Raw genomic sequence first — 20,481 nt, forward strand, 5'->3', positions numbered from 1 at the left:
GGTGGACAGAGTGGTGAAGAAGGCATTCAGCATGCTTGGTTTCATTGGTCAGAACATTGAATACAGGAGTTGGGACAACTTGTTGAATTGTACAAGACATTCCCCTACATTTGGGAAAAGATATTGACTATCTAGCTGATCAAGGCCTCTCATTATTTTATAGTCCTCGATCAGATCACCCCTCAGCCTCCTCCGCTCCAGAGAAAAAAGTCCCAGTCTATCCAGCCTCTCCTTATAACTCAAACCATCAAGTCCTGGTAGCATCCTACTAAATCTTTTCTGCACTCTTTCTAGTTTAATAATACCCTTTCTATAACAGGGTGACCAGAACTGTACACTTGGAATATTGTAAAACTCTATGACTCTATGATGTTTAGAGCAGTGAGTCCCCACCTGCCTCAGCTGTGCCACAGCTCTCTTGCTGGGGCTGCTCCGGATGCCATTTTGAAGAGCACGTTCAAGATGTAGGTGTACAATATCCTGTCAAAGGCCTTCTCCTGGTCCAGGCTGATGACGCAGGTATGAACTCCCTGATCCACACTAAGGCAGGGAAGAGGCCATTACCCTGATCCTCCCCTCATGTCTACAGGTTTGTGGGGTTTTTTAGGGGGGGTTTATTAACGTTTTGCGGTTTTCAGTGAAGGCTTCGGCTTTTTGCCCTTTGGGATTGGACGTTCCTGTGGTTTATATAATCACTACAGTGCAGAAGGAGGCCATTCGGCCCATCAAGTCTGTACCAACCACAAACCTACACAGGCCCTATTCCTGTAACCCCATGTATTTACCCTGCTAATCCCCCTGACACTAAGGGAGAATTTAGCATGGCCAATCCGCCTAACCCACACATCTTTGGTCTGCGGGAGGAAATCGGAGCACCTGGAGGAAACCCATGCAGACATGGGGAGAACATGCAAACCCGACAGTGATCGAGACTAGAATTGAACCCGGGTCCCTGGCGCTGTGAGGCAGCAGTGCTAACCACTGTGCCACCATGTTGTTCACCGTGGTTGTTCGTTCTCCTTTGAAGGGGTTTCAGTGCCTCACCTCAGGAAATTAAAGGGATGATGGCTGCAACCATTAGGGTGGCAGGGTGGCACAGTGGTTAGCCCTGCTGCCTCACAGTGCCAGGGACCCGGGTTCAATTCCAGCCTTGGGTGACTATGTGGAGTTTGCGCATTCCCCGGTGCCTGCGTGGCTTTCCCCCGGGTGCTCCCCAAACTCCAAAGGTGCGTATATTAGGTAGATTCGCCATAGTAAATCTGTGGGGTTATGGGGATAGAGTGGGGGAGAGGGCCTGGATAAGATACACTCAGAGAGTCAGTGCAGACTCGATGGGCTGAATGGCCTGCACTGTAGGGATTCTATGATTCTATGAAAGACGTCATTAATTTACCTGGAAGCGGGAGAGGGAGGAAATTATAAACTGGTGATTCATCACATTGCTGAAACACTCTGTCCAAGGTCCTTGCCATTTGGGCCACGTCTACTCTAGAACCGGAACCCCGACCAAACCAACTCACCTGGAAACCATTGTCATTCGCAGAATTACAGAATGCGGGAGGAGGCCATTCGGCCCGTCGTATTTGCACCAGCTCTCCAAAGGAACATCATGCCATTCCCCTGTCTTCTCCCTGTACCCCTGCACATTGTTTCTATTCAAATAATCATCTTGGAAATGCGGCCTCCAAGACACATGACAACGCAGAATCGCCGAGCAGAAACTGATAGCCAAGTTCCGCACGCATGAAGACGGCCTCAACCGGGATCTTGGGTTCATGTCACACTACATGTAACCCCCACCATTTGGCCTGGGCTTGCAAAATCCTACTAACTGTCCTGGCTTGAGACAATTCACACCTCTTTAAACTGTGATTATCCCTCTCTCCACTCGCAGTGTCTGTACCTGTAAAGACTCGCATTCCGACCCAGAGGATTGGAGGATAGCTAATGTGGTCCCGTTATTTAAGAAGGGTAGGAAGGATAACCCAGGAAATTATAGGTCGGTGAGCTTGTCCGTCTGTGGTAGGGAAGTTGTTGGAGAGGATTCTTAGAGATAGGATGTATGTGCATTTAGAAAGGAATAAACTCATTAACGATAGTCAGCATGGTTTTGTGAGAGGGAGGTCATGCCTCACTAACCTGGTGGAGTTTTTTGAAGAAGTGACTAAAATGGTTGACGAGGGAAGGGTCGTGGATGTCGTCTATATGGACTTTAGTAAAGCGTTTGACAAAGTCCCTCATGGTAGGTTGGTGCAAAAGGTTGGATCTCATGGGATAAAGGGGGAGGTGGCTAGATGGGTGAAGAACTGGCTTGGTCGCAGAAGACAGAGGGTGATAGTGGAAGGGTCTTTTTCCGGCTGGATGCCTGTGACTAGTGGTGTGGAGATGCATGACGAAGGAGCAGTGCTCCGAAAGCTTATGGTATTTGCTACCAAATAAACCTATTGGACTTTAACCTGGTGTTGTGAGACTTCTTACTAGTGGTGTTCCGCAGGGCTCTGTATTGGGACCTCTGCTGTTTGTGATTTATATAAACGGTCTGGTAGAAGGTGTAACTGGGGTGATCAGTAAGTTTGCGGACGACACGAAAATGGCTGGACTTGCAGATAGTGAGGAACATTGTCAGAGGCTACAGAAGGATATAGATAGTCTGGAAATTTGGGCAAAGAAATGGCAGATGGAGTTCAATCCAGATGAATGCAAAGTGATGCATTTTGGTAGAACTAACGTAAATGGCAGAACCATAAAGGGTGTAGATACGCAGAGGGACCTGGGTGTGCAAGTCCACAGATCCTTGAAGGTGACGTCACAGGTGGAGAAGGTAGTGAATAAGGCATATGGCATGCTTGCCTTTATAGGACGGGGCATAGAGTATAAAAGTTGGGGTCTGATGTTGCAGTTGTATAGAACGTTGGTTCAGCCGCATTTGGAATACTGCACCCAGTTCTGGTCACCAACCTACCAGAAGGACATGGAGGCTTTAGAGAGAGTGCAGAGGAGGTTTACCAGGATGTTGCCTGGTATGGAACGGCTTAGTTATGAGGAGAGATTGGGTAAACTGGGGTTGTTCTCACTGAAAAGACGGAGGATGAGGGGTGACCTAATAGAGGTGTATAAAATTATGAAAGGCATAGATAGGGTGAACGGTGGGAAGCTTTTTCCCAGGTCGGTGGTGACGTTCACGAGGGGTCATAGGTTCAAGGTGAGGGGGGGGAGGTTTAACACGGATATCAGAAGGATGTATTTTACGCAGAGGGTGGTGGGGGCCTGGAATGCACTGCTGGGCAAGGTGGTGGAGGCGGACACACTGGGAACGTTTAAGACTTATCTAGATAGCCACATGAACGGAGTGGGAATGGAGGGATACAAAAGAATGGTCTAATTTGACCAGGGAGCGGCGCGGGCTTGGAGGGCCGAAGGGCCTGTTCCTGTGCTGTATTGTTCTTTGTTCTTTGTTCTTTGTTCATTCTTCACATTCCAATCTGGAATTATCTTGCAATTGTGTCTCTGTCTATATATACCATGTCTGTGAACCTACGTCCACTTATCTAATGAAGGAGCAGCGCTCCAAAAGCTTGTGATTCCAAATAAACCTGCTGGACTTTAACCTGGTGTTGTGAGACTTCTTACTCTATTAATATATATTAGGAAAAGCAAGGGTCCCGAAACTGACCCCTGGAAAACACCACTACAACCTTCCTCCATCCTCCAGCCTGAAAAATATTCATCGGCCGTTACACTCTGTCTCCTATTACTCAGAGAATTTTCTATCCATGTTGTTACTGTCCCTTTTATTCCAAGCTATAACTTTTCTTTGTTGTGTGGCACAGTATCCAATTGCAAGTTTACTATGTTGAGACAAGGCTTGGGCATTAATCCAGCTGTCAGGAAGCGGGCACTGGGCAATTTTCATGTTCTACTGAGAGTCGAAATGCTTTGTACGTTAAACAGTAGACAAATATGTTTCTCAGGATTCCACACTGAAGGAAGGCAAGGGCAGATTCAGGGAGGAACTTTACCTCACTGGTCCAGAGGAGTAGCAATGCTTCCCTCCATATCCCCTATTGATACCTCTCCCCATACAGAGACCACTGGGGCGGCACGGTGGCACAGTGGTTAGCACTGCAACTCACAACACCAGGGACCTGGATTCAATTCCGGCCTCAGGTCATTGTCTGTGCGGAGTTTGCACGTTCTCCCCGTGTCTGCGTGGGTTTCCTCCGGGTGCTCCAGTTTTCTCCCACACTCCAAAGATGTGTGGGCCAGGTTGATTGGCCATGCAAAATTGTCCCTTAGTGTCAGGGGGATTAGCAGGGTAAATATGTGGGGTTACGGGAATCGGGCCTGGGTGGGATTGTTGTCAGTGCAGGCTCGATGGGCCAAGTGGTCTCTTTCTGTGCTGTAGGGGTTCTATGATAATAATGTCAAAAGAAAGAATACACTGTAAATATTAGAAATAGAAGTGCAGACGGAAATTCAGATATTTACCAGTAAGACAACTGAGCAACAATTAAATGGTGGTGACTTGAGGTGCAAAGCATTTGTAAAAAAGGAACTATCTCAAAACTGAGAGTGCAACAGAGAAATAAGGCTTTTGTAGCACAGAAAGACTGGAGCACTATGACAGACGTGTAAAGTGTGAGAACTGAACCAGGAACAGAAGGAAGTTGCAATGGTTCCTCTTTCTGCTGTTAAATGCTGCAGCATTTCAGAGAACTGGAAGTAATTTAACCCTTTGTAGTCCTATTTGTACCAACACACTTTTGATCATTCTTTCCTACCAGCATGTGCCCACACTTGTAAATTGTTTTCTCTATGTATTTTTTACAAGTATGGTGCGTTCTTCTGGTTTTGGACTTGAAAACAGAAAATACCAGATTGAATGTTTGACTAGGTGATTAAATTATGAACACCGGTTTCCTGGGACTGGCTACCCGTGGTGACTGTTCCTTTCAGGACCCATCGGCAGAGTAAGGGTCACATCTGGGAGCAGGATTGGGTATCGCCCTGGTGATCTCGGGTTCCAGAACCTTCCTGAGAGCTGACTGGCAAGCATGAGGCTGCAAGCCTCTGTATTATAGCTATCTGCAAATAGACATTGCAGTTGCTATTTATCTAACTGGTGAACTGGACTTATTACACTTATCACTGGCCACCAAATATATAAACCATGTTGATACTAATGTGAGTATAACCTGGGATTGTTACATAAATTTAATATTTTAAGGTGGATGAATTCAAAAAGCTTGAATGGATAAACGTGATTAATGTGGAAAAAAAACATTTTGTCAAAGCTTTTTGTCTTGCATTCATCAGGAAATGACCACCACTTATTTTGTTTAGCTGAAATGGGCGCAATGTCCTGATGAGTGCAAGATGAAAAACTTCGACAAAATGCCTTTTTTTGACAATACCCCCCAAGTTCTGTATCACCAAAAGTAGCTGGAGCTGTTGTAAACATGTGAATAGAGTTATTAAACACACTGCATCCTACTACGTTGATTGTTATTTAAGATCATGAAACGGGACTGAGAAATAAGAGATTTAAGTAAGCCTTCGTGTTTTCAAGAAAAGTGCTTGGTTGTGAAATCTTTAGGTTAAAGCATGCAGCGTGGATTTATTTTGACTAATTGACATTATTACTGTTTGGATGCAGGCAGAATTTATTTGTAAAAAGCAATTTTGGAGAATTAAACATTTTAAACATTTTCTGACTTAGAGCTAGTGACAGGTCTGAAAATAGTTATTGTGCTGGATGGTTCCCCAGCACCAACATCTCAGTTGAAGGAGTGACTCTTTACTTCTATTTGCCATATTATATTGTTGAATGATCTCCACTCAGATTTGGAAACTGTTGACTGTGTGTATATTGATGAGATGTACACAGGGAGTGATGTGTCTTTTTTTTATTTATTCATGGGACATGGGCATCACTGTCTGGCCAACATTTTTATTGCCCATCTCTAGTTGCCCGAGGCAGTTGAGAGTCAACCACATTGCTGTGGCTCTGGAGTCACATGTAGGTCAGACCAAGTAAGGAGGGCAGATTTCCTTCCCTAAAGGACGTTAGTGAACCAGATGGGTTTATTTTTGGACAATTGACAATGGTCATCGGTAGATTCTTAATTCTAGAATTTTTTTTATTGAATTCAAATTCCACCATCTGCCATGGCAGGATTCGAACCCAGGTCCCCAGAACATTCGCTGAATTTCTGGATTAATAGTCTAACGATAATACCACTGGGCCATCGCCTCCCCGTAGGAGTTCTCACCAGCATGGCCCACACATATAAGAACTTCCTTTGTCATCACTTCAATACAACCCAGCAACTTTACAGAAACTGTGGAAATTGGGGGAGTCAAGTGGAGAAAGTCGGGCGATGAGGGTTAGTTGGGTCAGGGGGTGTCAGTGTATTCTTGCCCAGGAGTTATATTAGGATTTTTCTAACACTTCCTGGGGTAGCCATTTAGTATTAAGCCGCTTGAAGTCCAGCTCCGACTCAACCTCAGAGTTGGAGACCTTCTTGGAGGGTCCCAGAGAGCAGAGGAATCAGAAAGTCAAACTTCTTAGGCAATTCCCATGGAGACAGCGTGACAGGACATTCAAGGGCCCCGGGCACATCTCGGGCAGTACGTCCAACCTCCAACTATCCAGAGACTGAAAAATCTGGGTCGAAACTACGTTGATTATTTAAGTAGCAGCTGGAGTTGAAATGAGCATTCCTGTGGAATAAATTCTTCTGAGGTGGGGAAATTTCTTTAAAAGAACAAATGTCTATTAACATTATAAAGCCATATCAGATTGTGAGAAAGCAGCTGCAAAATACCTCCCAGCTGCCTCAGTGAGTAATAAACCAAACTTTTCTAACTAAACCTTTTCCTTGTGGACCAATGAGAGGATTTCCCTTTTCAGTTCATCATTTGGTTGAGAGTTATTTGAATTCTAATGTCTATGAACATTTGAAATAGTGGCAGGAGTAGGCCATTCGGCCCCTTGAGCCTGCTCTGCCATTCGATAAGATCCTGGCTAACCTGCTTGTGTTTTGAATTGCTCATTCCCCATCTACCCCCCAAAAAAATTTGATTCCATTACCAAACAAGAATCTATCTGACCCTCCACCTCCACCGCCTTTTGAGGCAGAGAGTTCCAAAGTCACACATCCCTCTGAGAGAAAATAATTCTCCTCAGTTCTGTCCTATAAGGGTGACCCTTAATTTTAAAACCATGCCCCTTCTCACCCACAAGAGGGAACATCCTTTCCACATCCACCTTGTCAAGACCATCCAGGATCTTATAGACTTCAATCAGGTCACCCCTTACTCTTTTCCAAACTCCAATGAATATAAGCCTAGTGCTTGCATTTTATGGTCTTGCTAATCTGTGGTGCAACTTTAAATGATTCATTGTATTTAGACTCTTCAGATCTGCTGGGCCAGTGGGCTGACGAATGGCAGATGGAGTTTAATTTAGATAAGTGCGAGGTGATGCATTTTGGTAGATTGAACCAGGGCAGGACTTACTCAGTTAATGGTAGGGCAATGGGGAGAGTTACAGAACAAAGAGATCTGGGGGTACATGTTCATAGCTCCTTGAAAGTGGAGTCACAGGTGGACAGAGTAGTTAAGAAGGCATTCAGCATGCTTAGTTTCATTGGTCAGAACATTGAATACAGGAGTTGGGATGTCTTGTTGAAGTTGTACAAGACATTGGTAAGGCCACACTTGGAATACTGTGTGCAACTCTGGTCCCCTATTATAGAAAGGAGATTATTAAACTAGAAAGAGTGCAGAAAAGATTTACTAGGATGCTACCGGGACTTGATGGTTTGAGTTATAAGGAGAGGCTGGATAGACTGGGACTTTTTTCTCTGGAGCGTAGAAGGCTGAGGGGTGATCTTATAGAGATCCATAAAACAATGAGGAGCATAGATCAGCTAGATAGTCAATATCTTTTCCCAAAGATAGGGGAGTCTAAAACTAGAGGGCATAGGTTTAAGATGAGAGGGGAGAGATACAAATGTGTCCAGAGGGGCAATTTTATCACACAGAGGGTGGTGAGTGTCTGGAACAAGCTGCCAGAGGTAGTAGTAGAGGTGGGTACAATTTTGTCTTTTAAAAAGCATTTAGACAGTTAGATGGGGGAAGATGGTATAGAGGGATATGGGCCAAATGCGGGCAATTGGGATTAATGTAGGGGTTTAAAAAAAAGGGCAGCATGGAGAAGTTGGGCCGAAGGGCCTGTTTCCATGCTGTAAACCTCTATGACTCTGTGACTCTATGCTACCCAATCTCGACTTGCACCTTCCAAGTAATTAGTGACCTCCCTATTCTGCCTTCCAAAATGCATGACCTCACACTTATGTTGCCAATTAATTTCCCATTCTGCAAGTCTGTGAATGGCGTTGTATAATTTATTGCAGTTATCCTCAGGATTGACTATCCTAGCACGCACCTCTCACAATTTGGAGTCATCCGCAAACTTAGAAATTATGTTTTTGCTTCCAAAGATCAAGTCTGGAATTCTCCAATCTCGTATGCCCCAACACTGCCATCAGTGAGGACGGACAATTTGGCGTTCAGTCGAAACTCCATTCACTGCAGCGGGACCGGATAATCCCAGCCGTGGGCGAGGTCGGAGAATTCCAGCCCAAATCATTAATGTGAATTGTGAGCAGCAATGATCCCTGAACTGATCCTTGTGGAACATCACTTCCCGCTCTGTCATCCTGAATAACTCTCTTCACTCCCACTCTCTCCTGGCTCCAGAGAGCAATCCACTTAGTCACTTTTTCCCTAGTTCCACATTCTCTGATTTTAGCTGTTAGTCGATCAAGGCAGGAGTGAGGGCAGGGGTTGTGGGGGGGGAAGGTGGGGAGGGATAGGTGAATAAATTAATATTTATCATTTGTAGTAATAGTTGGAACTGCGGAATCATTTTAAAGGATAAAGGCGAGATCCTAAAGATAACAAAATTAAATTGAACCAGGCTGAATCAATGGTCGAAGAATCAAATAATGAACCAATTGCAATTTCCAATTCAAGTGTTTCTTAATCTCTTAAATTTTCTTGTCATTTAACTTTACCTTTCTATTTCTTTAATTGTATGTCAGTAAAATGTAATCTTGGTCCAAGAAAATGCGCAAGTAATTAAAGAGTTTAGGTTAAAGAAATACAAAGAGAACAAAGAACAGTAGAGCACAGGAACAGGCCCTTTCGTCCACCAAGCCTGCGCCGATCACGTTGTCCTATCTAGACCAACCGCCGGTTTCCCTCTATTCCCCACCTGTTCACGGGTCTATCCCAATAAGTCTTAAATGTCGCTAACATGTCTGCCTCAACCACCTCACTTGCCAGTGCATTCCAGGCCCCACCTCCCTCTGTGTAAAATTCTTCCCCGCACATCTCCACTGAACCCCCCTTACCTTGAACTTGTGCCCCCTTGTAATTGTCATTTCCGTCCTGGGAAAAAAGCTTCCAACTGTTCACCCTATCTATGCCCCATAGGAAAAATACATAGGAAAACAGGGATCAGTAACTAATCTAAGGTGCATGCACTTAAGGTGAGAGGGGTAAAGTTCAAGGGAGATGTGAGGGGCAAATTTTTTCACAGAGTGGTAGGTGTCTGAACATGCTTCCAGGGATGGTGGTGGAGGCAGATAAGGTAGAGGTATTTAAGGGGCTTTTAGATAAGCACATGAATATGCAAGGAATAGAGAGATATGGACCAAGGGCAGGCAGAAGGAATGTGTTTCATTTGGTATCATGTTCGACACAGCATTGTGTGCCGAAAGGCCTCTTGTACTGTTCAAGGTTATATGTTCTAATCATAATTACGAACAACAGATCGCAAAAGTGGCACGAATGGAGATTATTTTTACTTGAATTGAATTCATAAACAGTTAGATGACAGGTATTATGTTAGATGGACAAATGAAAATCTGGAAATCAGATGGAATTATAGTGTTGTGTCTGGTGAGAAGATTTGGATTGATGTTTTAGCTTGGGGACCTGGCCAAGCAGGGTGACATTCTGTTACAACTGTCCCAGTGACTGAGACAGTGGTAGCATCTAAAGATGCTACCACTGTAAAGATTGCCTCACTGAGGCAAAAATAATGGTTATGGAATGCATCAGATATTTCATGCACATTTCTAGAATAAGTGGTGAGTGCTTATGTGACCGATGCGCTGTTGAATTTGGCATCGTGTTGGTAGTTTCAGTTCAATAGTTTGTGTGAATTAACATGTTATTTGTTTAGCATTTTTTGCTAAATTGACAAAAGCCATTTTCATAGAATCATAGAACCATAGAATCCTACAGTGCAGAGGCAGGCCATTCAGCCCATCGAGTCTGCACAATCCCACCCAGGCCCTATCCCCATAACCCCATGCATTTACCCTAGCTGGTTCCCCTGACATTAAGGGGAAATTTAGCATGGCCAATCCACCTAACCCGCACATCTTTGGATTTTAAAATCTAAGCCAGTATTATTGGAGACCAGGCAGATTAGTTAAATAGACAGTGTTAATTGTGAGACAATAAAAGAATAATTAATAGATGCATTAGTAAGGCTGGTAACATAATCTGGAGCCCAAAGAATTACATCTTTTATAATTATAAACACTTAACATTTGATTATTATGAAGTTCTGCCTTCCCAGGCAGACTGGAATGATGACAAAACACATTGGGCGGGATTTTCTGTGCTCACCCCAAGACCGGAAAATTCTGCCCGAGATTTACGGCCCCCTGCATAGTCTGCCCCCCGCCTGCTACGATTCCCGTGGTGGACGGGACAGGAAAATTCTGCTCATTGTATCCCAGATTATATTACCAGCCTTACTGATACATCTATTAATGAATTACTTATTCTTTAACTTGTTCGATCTTTTGTCAAGCTTGATTGAATGTATCATTCAGTATTCAAGCTGCCGCAATTATAAATTGAAGGATAACAAAAGTTGGTGGATTTGCGGATTGCGATGAGGACCATCAGAGGATACAGCAGGATATAGATCAGTTGGAGACTTGGGCGGAGAGGTGCCAGATGGAGTTTAATCTGGACAAATGTGAGGTAATGTATTTTGGAAGGTCTAATACAGATAGGAAATATACAGTAAATGGCAGAACCCTTAGGAGTATGGATAGGCAAAGGGATCTGGGTGTATAGGTACACAGGTCACTGAAAGTGGCAATGTAGGTGGAGAAGGTAGTCAAGAAGGCATACGCCATGCTTGCCTTCATCGGCCAGGGTATTGAGTTTAAAAATTGGCAAGTCATGTTGACGCTTTATGGAACCTTAGTGAGGCCGCACTTGGAATATAGTGTTCAATTCTGGTCGCCACACTACCAGAAAGATGTGGAGGCTCTGGAGAGGGTACAGAAAAGATTTACCAGGATGTTGCCTGGTATGGAGGGCATTAGCTATGAGGAGAGGTTGGAGAAACTTGGTTTGTTCTGACTGGACCGACGGAGGTTGAGGGGCGACCTGATAGAAGTCTACGAGATTATGAGAGGCATGGACAGAGTGGATAGTCAGAAGCTTTTTCCCAGGGTGGAAGAGTCAATTACTAGGGGGCATAGGTTTAAGGTGCGAGGGGCAAGTTTTAAAAGAGATGTACGAGGCAGGTTTTTTACACAGAGAGTAGTGGGTGCCTGGAACCCATTGCCGGGGGAGGTAGTGGAAGCGGATGCGGTAGTGACTTTTAAGGGGCGTCTTGACAAGTACATGAATGAGATGGGATTAGAGGGATATGGTCCCTGGAAGCGTAGGGGATTTTAGTTAAGTCAGGCAGCATGGTCGGTGCAGGCTTGGAGGGCTGAAGGGCCTGTTCCTGTGCTGTAATTTTCTTTGTTCTTTGATAGTTATGTTAACCAATTATTGATTGACACTTATGCTAATTTAAGATAAAAGATATTGCTTAAGAGAAGCCATGGTCCAGGCAACATGTGTAATTAGCTAAATCCAATGGGTTAAATCTTAATTCATTATTGACAAATTATAAACCAGTTGGCTATTTTCCAACAATTGACTAAGATGGACTTTCAACATCTTTAAGGTATGAAAGAAGGGCCTCAAAAAGATATTTTGGGTGTTTTAATATGTTGGGCGGGATTCTCCAGCCATTCACGCCAGCGGGATTCTCCAGTCCCGTTGCAGTGAACAGAGATTTGGCTGAGCGCCAAATTCTCCATTCTCACTTGCAGCGGTGGCGGGGCGTGAACAGCCTGAGAATCGTGGTTTTATCCATTTGGAACCATCACTTCCTGTCCTGATCTGAGAAAGGTGGTGAGAAGTCTGTTCAATGGTTAAAATTAGGCTTTCTCCTCTTACTGTCAATTGACACTTTGCTTTTTATCTTTCTGCCTTGATACCTTTTTAATGGTTAATAAACTTTCTGAATTCACCAGTTCACCAACTTCTACAACTTCTGTGATACAACCGGAAAGCATCCTTTCCGGTTGTATCACAGCTTGGTATGGCTGTTGCTCTGTCAGAAAACCTGGATTTCAGTGCCAGAATACGAGCTCACTCCGAAAAGGGAAAAAATAAATACTTAATTCAGAAGAATTGTGAGAAAAGAGCCAGTTTCAAAGAGCAACAGAAGTCAAGATTTGGCCCTATCATGAACCTAAAGCAATGCGCTGAAATGGAGAAGCCTGTGGCTAATCAGTCCAAACAACTATTGTTCACAATATTTCCAAGGCTGAACGCAAGCCCCACTGCAGCAGACGCCCGCCCAAGTCACCATGCGTGGCTAAACCCTTTGTCTTCAAATGAATCGCGGCATCATCCTGCATTTCTGTAACTTCTTAAAGCTGAAACTACATCTTAAAAAATGTTAACCATGGGGCACAAATCCACTCTTTCAGATCAATTCGGAATTTTCCAAGGCCCGCATAATCACATAATTGGGGTCTTGGGAGAAAAAGATTCCTTGCATAAATAATTGCCTGAGGTCTGTATATAAAAGCAGAACTGAACAAGTTAACACGCTGCTTTATTCAGTCGGCCCAATAGTGGATGGCATTATTGCGAGGCAAGGAATCAACAAATCAATGCTAAAGTACTGAAGTCATCAATGTTCATTTTAACCTAAAAGGCAACAAAATAAAAGTTAAAGTTTATTTATTAGTCACAAGTAAGACTTACATTAACACTGCAATGAAGTTACTGTGAACTTCCCCTAATCGCCACAGTCCAGCACCTGTTTGGGTCAATGCACCTAACCAGCACGTCTTTCCGAATATGGGAGGAAACCAGAGCACCCGGACACGGGGAGAACGTGCAAACTCCACATAGAGCCGAGCCGGGAATCGAACCCGGGTCACTGGTGTGTGAAGCAACAGTGCTAACCACTGTGCTTCTGGGCAACGCTAAATCCTTGTAAAGGCTAAATTTAAAAACATATCCAGCAGGCAGGAAAACGTGTCAACTAATTCGTTAATGATCTGTGTAGGATGCAAGTATTCAGACTTAAAATCTGAACTGAGCAGCAATAGAACAGTTGTAGGAATAGTGGATGGCGCACTCCCAGAAATATCATAAGTGACGGTAGATCTAACCCTTGGGCAAGTTATCCAGACTGTTAGGCAGCCTGAACTTAGGCAGCACAGGTCTACTTTAACCACTGAATCATAGAATCCCTACTGTGCAGTAGGGCGGCACGGTAGCACAGTGGTTAGCACTGCTGTTTCACAGCTCCAGGGTCTCGGGTTCGATTCCCGGCTCGGGTCACTGTCTGTGTGGAGTTTGCACATTCTCCTCGTGTCTGCGTGGGTTTCCTCCGGGTGCTCCGGTTTCCTCCCACAGTCCAAAGATGTGCGGGTTAGGTTGATTGGCCAGGTTAAAAATTGTCCCTTAGAGTCCTGGGATGCGTAGGTTAGAGGGATTAGCGGGTAAAATATGTGGGGGTAGGGCCTGGGTGGGATTGTGGTCGGTGCAGACTCGATGGGCCGAATGGCCTCCTTCTGCACTGTAGGGTTTCTATGTTCTATGTCAGTAGGAGGCCATTGAGTCCATCCAGCCTGCACTGACAACAATCCCACCCAGGCCCTATCCCCGTAACCCCACATAGTTATCCTGCTAGTCCGCCTGACACTAAGGGGCAATTCAACATGGCTAATAAACCTAATTCGCACATCTTTGGAGCGTGGGAGGAAACCAGAGTACCCGGAGGAAACCCACGCAGACACAGGGAGAACGTGCAGACTCCACACAGACAGTGACCCAAGGCCGGAATTGAACCTGGGACACTGGTGCTGTGAGACAGCAGTGCTAACCACTGTGCTGTGGGGAGAGAGAGAGAGAGAGCCATGGTTCAAAGGAAACTCCACAGCCCAGTTAGACAAACAGCATGGAAACAGGGACACTCCAAGCTAGGGAAAGCAGAAACCTAATCTACCAGTAAAGCAAACATGCCAGCACAGTGGATAAAGCGTCTCCACAGGCAAGATTAATGTCTTGCAGCTTCAGCCCAATGCTTTCATCATAACAGAATTGTATACATTGGCAAACTGTGCACTGTCAAAACATCTAAATGCACAGACGACCCAAAGATGATTCGTGAGGTTGAGTCTGCGCATCAACAGGACACACACCATGCTTCTTGGGTTAGATCAACCCATGTTGGAATGCAGACATTTCAGTAAATGGCCATCTCACAAACTTTAAATTGGACACGGGAGCAAGTGTTGGTGCCCTATTGGACAAAGAACTGTTACTGAGAGATCTCTGGTTTCGAACAACAAACACACAGCTCTTTGGTTTGGAGAATCTGACATCTGGTCATAGGCATGATTCTAAAACCACTAAGGCCTAGCGGCAAATAGATCTTCGAGCTGATGTATGGGTAGTGACCTAGGCCCAGATCCCTTCAGTTGCTTCATCAATAGGGAGGCCTGACGTCCGGCTTTAGGCCGGACAGTCCAGCTTTTGAGCACTCTGTCCTCCGTCCGGTGCCACCTCGTGCCGGACGTTAGTTTGTCCTCCTTTTTTGGGTCTGACTAAAGGCTGTGACCGGCAGCTGGGAAAACCAATCGGAAATTGATGCATCATGGTTATCCAATGGATACGCTGTGCCCACTGACTGACAGCTACTTTATCCAATCCACGAGCTCCATTCGACTGAATTTAAAATACAATGAAAATGATGCTCACAATTGTAACCAATCACAGACCGTGCTACTAACAACACACGCCCCTCCATGTGATTGACAGCTTCCTTAGCCAATCGCAACACTTAGACCAATCGGAATGCGCTAAAACTGCACGACTCTCAGCCCAGTGTCATTCAATTTGAACCGGAGCAATGTCCTCCTTTTGGAAATTTGGAAATGGCCACCCTCTTCATCAATGACCTTCCTTCCATCAGAAGGTCAGAAATGGGAATGTTCGCTGATGCTTGCACCATTCACAACTCCTCAGATATTGAAGCAGTCCATGCCCAAACACAGCAAGACCTGGACAATACCCACTCTTGGACTGTCAAGTGGTAAGTAACATTCATGCCACACAAGTGTAAAACAATGACCATCTCCAACAAGAGAGAATCTAACCATCACCCCTAGATGTTTAATAAGAACATAAGAACATAAGAAATAGGAGCAGGAGTAGGCCATCTAGACCCTTGAGCCTGCCCCGCCATTCAATAAGATCATGGCTGATCTGAAGTGGATCAGTTCCACTTACCTGCCTGATCCCGATAACCCCTAATTCCCTTACCGATCAGGAATCCATCTACCGTGATTTAAACATATTCAACGAGGTAGCCTCCACCACTTCAGTGGGCAGAGAATTCCAGAGATTCACCACCCTCTGAGAGAAGAAGTTCCTCCTCAACTCTGTCCTAAACTGACCCCCCTTTATTTTGAGGCTGTGCCCTCTAGTTCTAGTTTCCTTTCTAAGTGGAAAGAATCTCTCCATCTCTACCCTATCCAACCCCTTCATTATCTTATAGGTCTCTATAAGATCCCCCCTCAGCCTTCTAAATTCCAACGAATACAAACCCAATCTGCTCAGTCTCTCCTCATAATCAACACCCCTCATCTCTGGTATCAACCCGGTGAACCTTCTCTGCACTCCCTCCAAGGCCAATATATCCTTCCGCAAATAAGGGGACCAATACTGCACACAGTATTCCAGCTGCGGCCTCACCAATGCCCTGTACAGATGCAACAAGACATCTCTGCTTTTATATTCTATCCCCCTTGCGATATAGGCCAACATCCCATTTGCCTTCTTGATCACCTGTTGCACCTGCAGACTGGGTTTTTGCGTCTCATGCACAAGGACCCCCAGGTCCCTCTGCACAGCAGCATGTTGTAATGAAATAAAAATGAATAAAAAATGTATGCCTTCCATAACCAATCTTGTTCTCTCCTGAGCAGAGATGCTGGTGACTGCTCTTTCCATTTAGGCCTTACCATCGCTGAATCTTCCACTTTCAACATCATGGGGGTTACCATTGACAGAAACTGAACTGGACTAACTACATAAATACTGTGACTACAAGAGCAGGTCAGAGGTTATGAATTCTGCAGCAAGTAACTCACCTCCTGACTCCCCAAAGTCTGTCCACCATCTATAGGACTCAAGTCAGGAGTGTGATGGAATACTCCCCACTTCCTTGGATGGGTGCAGCTCCAACAATACTCAAGAAAGGTGACACCTTCCAGGACAAAGCAGACCACTTGACTAGCACCCTATCCATAAACATTCACTCTCTCCATCACTGATGCACAGTGGGCAGCAGTACGTACCACCTAGAAGATGCACTGCAGGAACTCACCAAGGTTCTTCAGGCAGCACCTTCCAAACCCACAGCCATTACCATCTAGAAGGACAAAGGCAGCAGATACCCGGGAACACACCACCTAGAGGTTCCTTTCCAAGCCACTCACCATGCTGACTTGGAAACATATCAGCCGTTCCTCCACTGTCACTGGGGCAATATCCCAGAACTCCCTAACAGCACTGTGGGTGTACCCACACTGCATGGACTGCAGCGGTTCAAGAAGGCAGCTCACCACCACCTTCTCAATGGCAATTAGGGATGGGCAATAAATGCTGATCTAGCCAGCGACACCCACGTCTGTGAAATGAATAAAAAATGTATGCCTTCCATAACCAATCTTATTCTCTCCTGAGCAGAGATGCTGGTGACTGCTCTAAACGACAGAACAAGACTTGTGGGAAATTTGATATGACTGCAAACCCTACCACTCTGGGACCAAAAGAGAAAACACTGGAAAATCTCAGCAGGTCTGGCAGCATTTGTAAGGAGAGAAAAGAGCTGACATTTTGAGTCCACATGACCCTTTTTCAAAGCTGCTGTGAGACAGCAGTGCTAACCACGTGCCACCATGGCACTCCAAGTTGTGGAGGAGATGTAGCTGGTCAGGTACACGTGATTTACTGACAATCATAAAGCAGAACGTTGTAATTTCCCACTGGCGGGGAGTTGAATCTGGGGTGGGAGTGTGATTCAGAAAGGATGGCCTTTTAATGAGGCTGCAGGAGATACTAATGCAAATGGAGTTCCCAGCATTGTTCATCTTTAATCTGCCTTGAAAATCAGGAGCATAAAATTCCAGCAGTCCGCCTGGCTGGCAGGAAAGAGATTCTGGCCTGCCACCAAATGAAGTTCACCCAGCTGCCACCATCCTGTTGTGGACAGGGTAGGAAGTTTCTGCCTTCTTTCTGCTGTGTTCCTGCTGTGATAATTATTGCTGTAGAATCTGGACCATTTCACACTCTGCGCAGTTTCCCACAGCGCGCCTGCGGTTTGCCCCAAAAATGCATGGTGAGAAAACCGCGCCAGACCCCAATCGTCCCACATGTCATCTTTTGTTGGGAAAGTGGCACATTGACGCCAATCCTGGGAGGTGTGGGGTGTAAACACATCGGTGAGCCCGGCTGCAAAGCCATCAGGCTCACCGGTTTGAAAGGGTGCCCTGATCTCTCAGTGTACTGGGAGACCCCCTCCCTCCCCATCAGGATATCGGGACACTTCCCACCGACCCCCCCCACCACACCTCCCCATCCCGCCGCACCCACCCCCCCACCCCCCACCCCATCAACAGCATATTTCCCCACCTCCTCCCTGACACAGATCGTCAGCATCAGGGCATTGGGGCCCACCCAATGGGTCTCCTTACATGCCCTCCCTCACGGCCCCTGGCACACTAGCATATATGATGCAACATGCGGGGCTTCATACTTCTGTGTTTCAAGTTTGATCTACTGAGAATCAGTCCATTTCACTTTGCCTTTCTGATATCTGCTACAGTCCTCCTCAATGTTCATTATATTTCCGGGGCTTGTGTCATCTACAAACTGAAACTATGCCCTGTTTTCCGAATGCAAGTTTATTAATCTTTATCAAACCCTTTCAGAAGGACAAAATAGTCATGGATTTTGTTTCAACTTCACTGAATTCTGATGTCAGAACTTACAGAATGCTGTCAATAGTTAAAGTAAAGTTTATTTATTAGTTACAAGTAGATTTACATTAACACTGCAATGAAGTTACTGTGAAAATCCCCTCGTCGCCACACTCCGGCGCCTGTTCGGGTACACTGAGGGAGAATTTAGCATGGCCAGTGCACCTAACCAGCACGTCTTTCATAATGTGGGAGGAAACCGGAGCACCCGGAGGAAACCCACGCAGACACGGGGAGAATATGTAGACTCCGCACAGGCAGTGACCCAAGCCGGGAATCGAACCCGGCTTCCTGGCGCTGTGAGGCAGCAGTGCTAACCACTGTGCCACCGTCGCTGTGATCTAAAATGTCTTATCAGGTAGTCCTTTGTAATTGTTTCCAAACTCTCTTTTTATAACGAGCGATAAGGTTATTTTACTGAGGTGAAAACATTCCTATCCTGCTTCCAAAACAAGAACAACAACGCAGAAGCTGAGATGAATTTGCAGCTCCCTATAATGAAAAGTGATAGCTCACATCACCATTTGGAAACCAAGCTACAGTGTGTGTTTCAGAGCAGTCACATTGGAAAGTGTATTTGCTTTCACTTGGTGAATAGGCGGCTCAGATTCTGAGAGGGAGCTTTGTTGATGGCTAATTCCTAGAAGTATCAAACTACAGCCTTGTGTCCAAGAAATGACTTTGCAAAAATGGTGAAAGTCGGTTTATTGTAATCAGCTGAGAATTAGCAACCCATGACATGTGGTAGTTAAGGATTAATCAAATTGTGTAACAACATAGAATTCCTACAGTGCGGAAGGAAGGTCCATGGTGCCTGCGCCGACAACAATCCCACCCAGGCCCTATCCCCGCAACCCTACGTGTTTACCCTGACTGAAGGACAATTTAACACAACTTTGGAGTGTGAGAGGAAACCGGAGCACCCAGATGAAATGTGCAGACTCTGCACAGTGACCCAAGGCCGGAATTGAACCCGGGTCCCTGTGAGGCAGCAATGCTAACAGCTGTGCCACCGTGCCGCCCCACAACATCACTGTGTTGAAGCATACCTTCTGTAAACACCTCAATCTGGACACGATCAACAATCTTGGGGCAAATTGCCCTCACAAGTGAGCTAGTTTTCACAATTAATGTTTTGCTCAAATTTCAATCAAACCCAATAGCATATTGCCAATCTACAATGAAAGGCTGTACTCAGCAAATGTTTTAGAACACAATTTAATAGAAATTACATTAAAGTGTTCCTCAACATAATTGAGGACGCAATTTATTGACGCAACTGAAAATGAGTTTGTTACAAAAAATAAAGATTTTTAATTCGTATCTTACTCATCATTTTTAAAAATAATCTGATTTCTCTTTTATTCATTTGTGGGACACGGGCGTCGTTGGATGGCCAGCATTTATTGCCCATCCCTAGTTGCCCGAGGACAGCTGAGAGTCAACCACATTGCTGTGGCTCTGGAGTCACAAGTAGGTCAGACCAGGTAAGGACGGCATTTCCTTCCCTAAAGGGCATTAGTGAACCAGATGGGTTTTTCTGACAATGGTTTCACGGTCATCAGTAAATTCTTAATTCTAGATATTTTTTATTGAATTCAAATTCCACCAACTGCCGTGGTGGGATTTGAACCCGGCGTCCCCAGAACATTAGCTCAGTTTCTGGATTAATAGTCTAGCGATAATACACCAGGCCATCACTTCCCCTGAAACAAAGATAGAAAATGCTGGAAGATCTCAGCAAGTCTGACAGCATCTGTGGCGAGACAACAGAACTAATGTTTCGAGACTGGATGATGCCGGATCATCCAGATCGAAACGTTAGCTCTATTCTTTCTCCACAGACTTGACAAATGTGATTTCCCTTTCATAAAATCATGGGGGGAGTTTTCCCATCCCACCTGCCACGGGAATCGTAACTGGCAGGGGAAAGGTGGACCATGCAAAGGTCCGTTGACTTCGGGCAAGATTCTAATAACCTAAAATGTTTTGAATAGACTATGCAGAACCATTTACCATGTTACAATCATGGACAGTG

The sequence above is a fragment of the Mustelus asterias genome, chromosome 23, assembly GCF_964213995.1.
Source record: "Mustelus asterias chromosome 23, sMusAst1.hap1.1, whole genome shotgun sequence".
NCBI classification, from domain to species: Eukaryota; Metazoa; Chordata; class Chondrichthyes; order Carcharhiniformes; family Triakidae; genus Mustelus; species Mustelus asterias.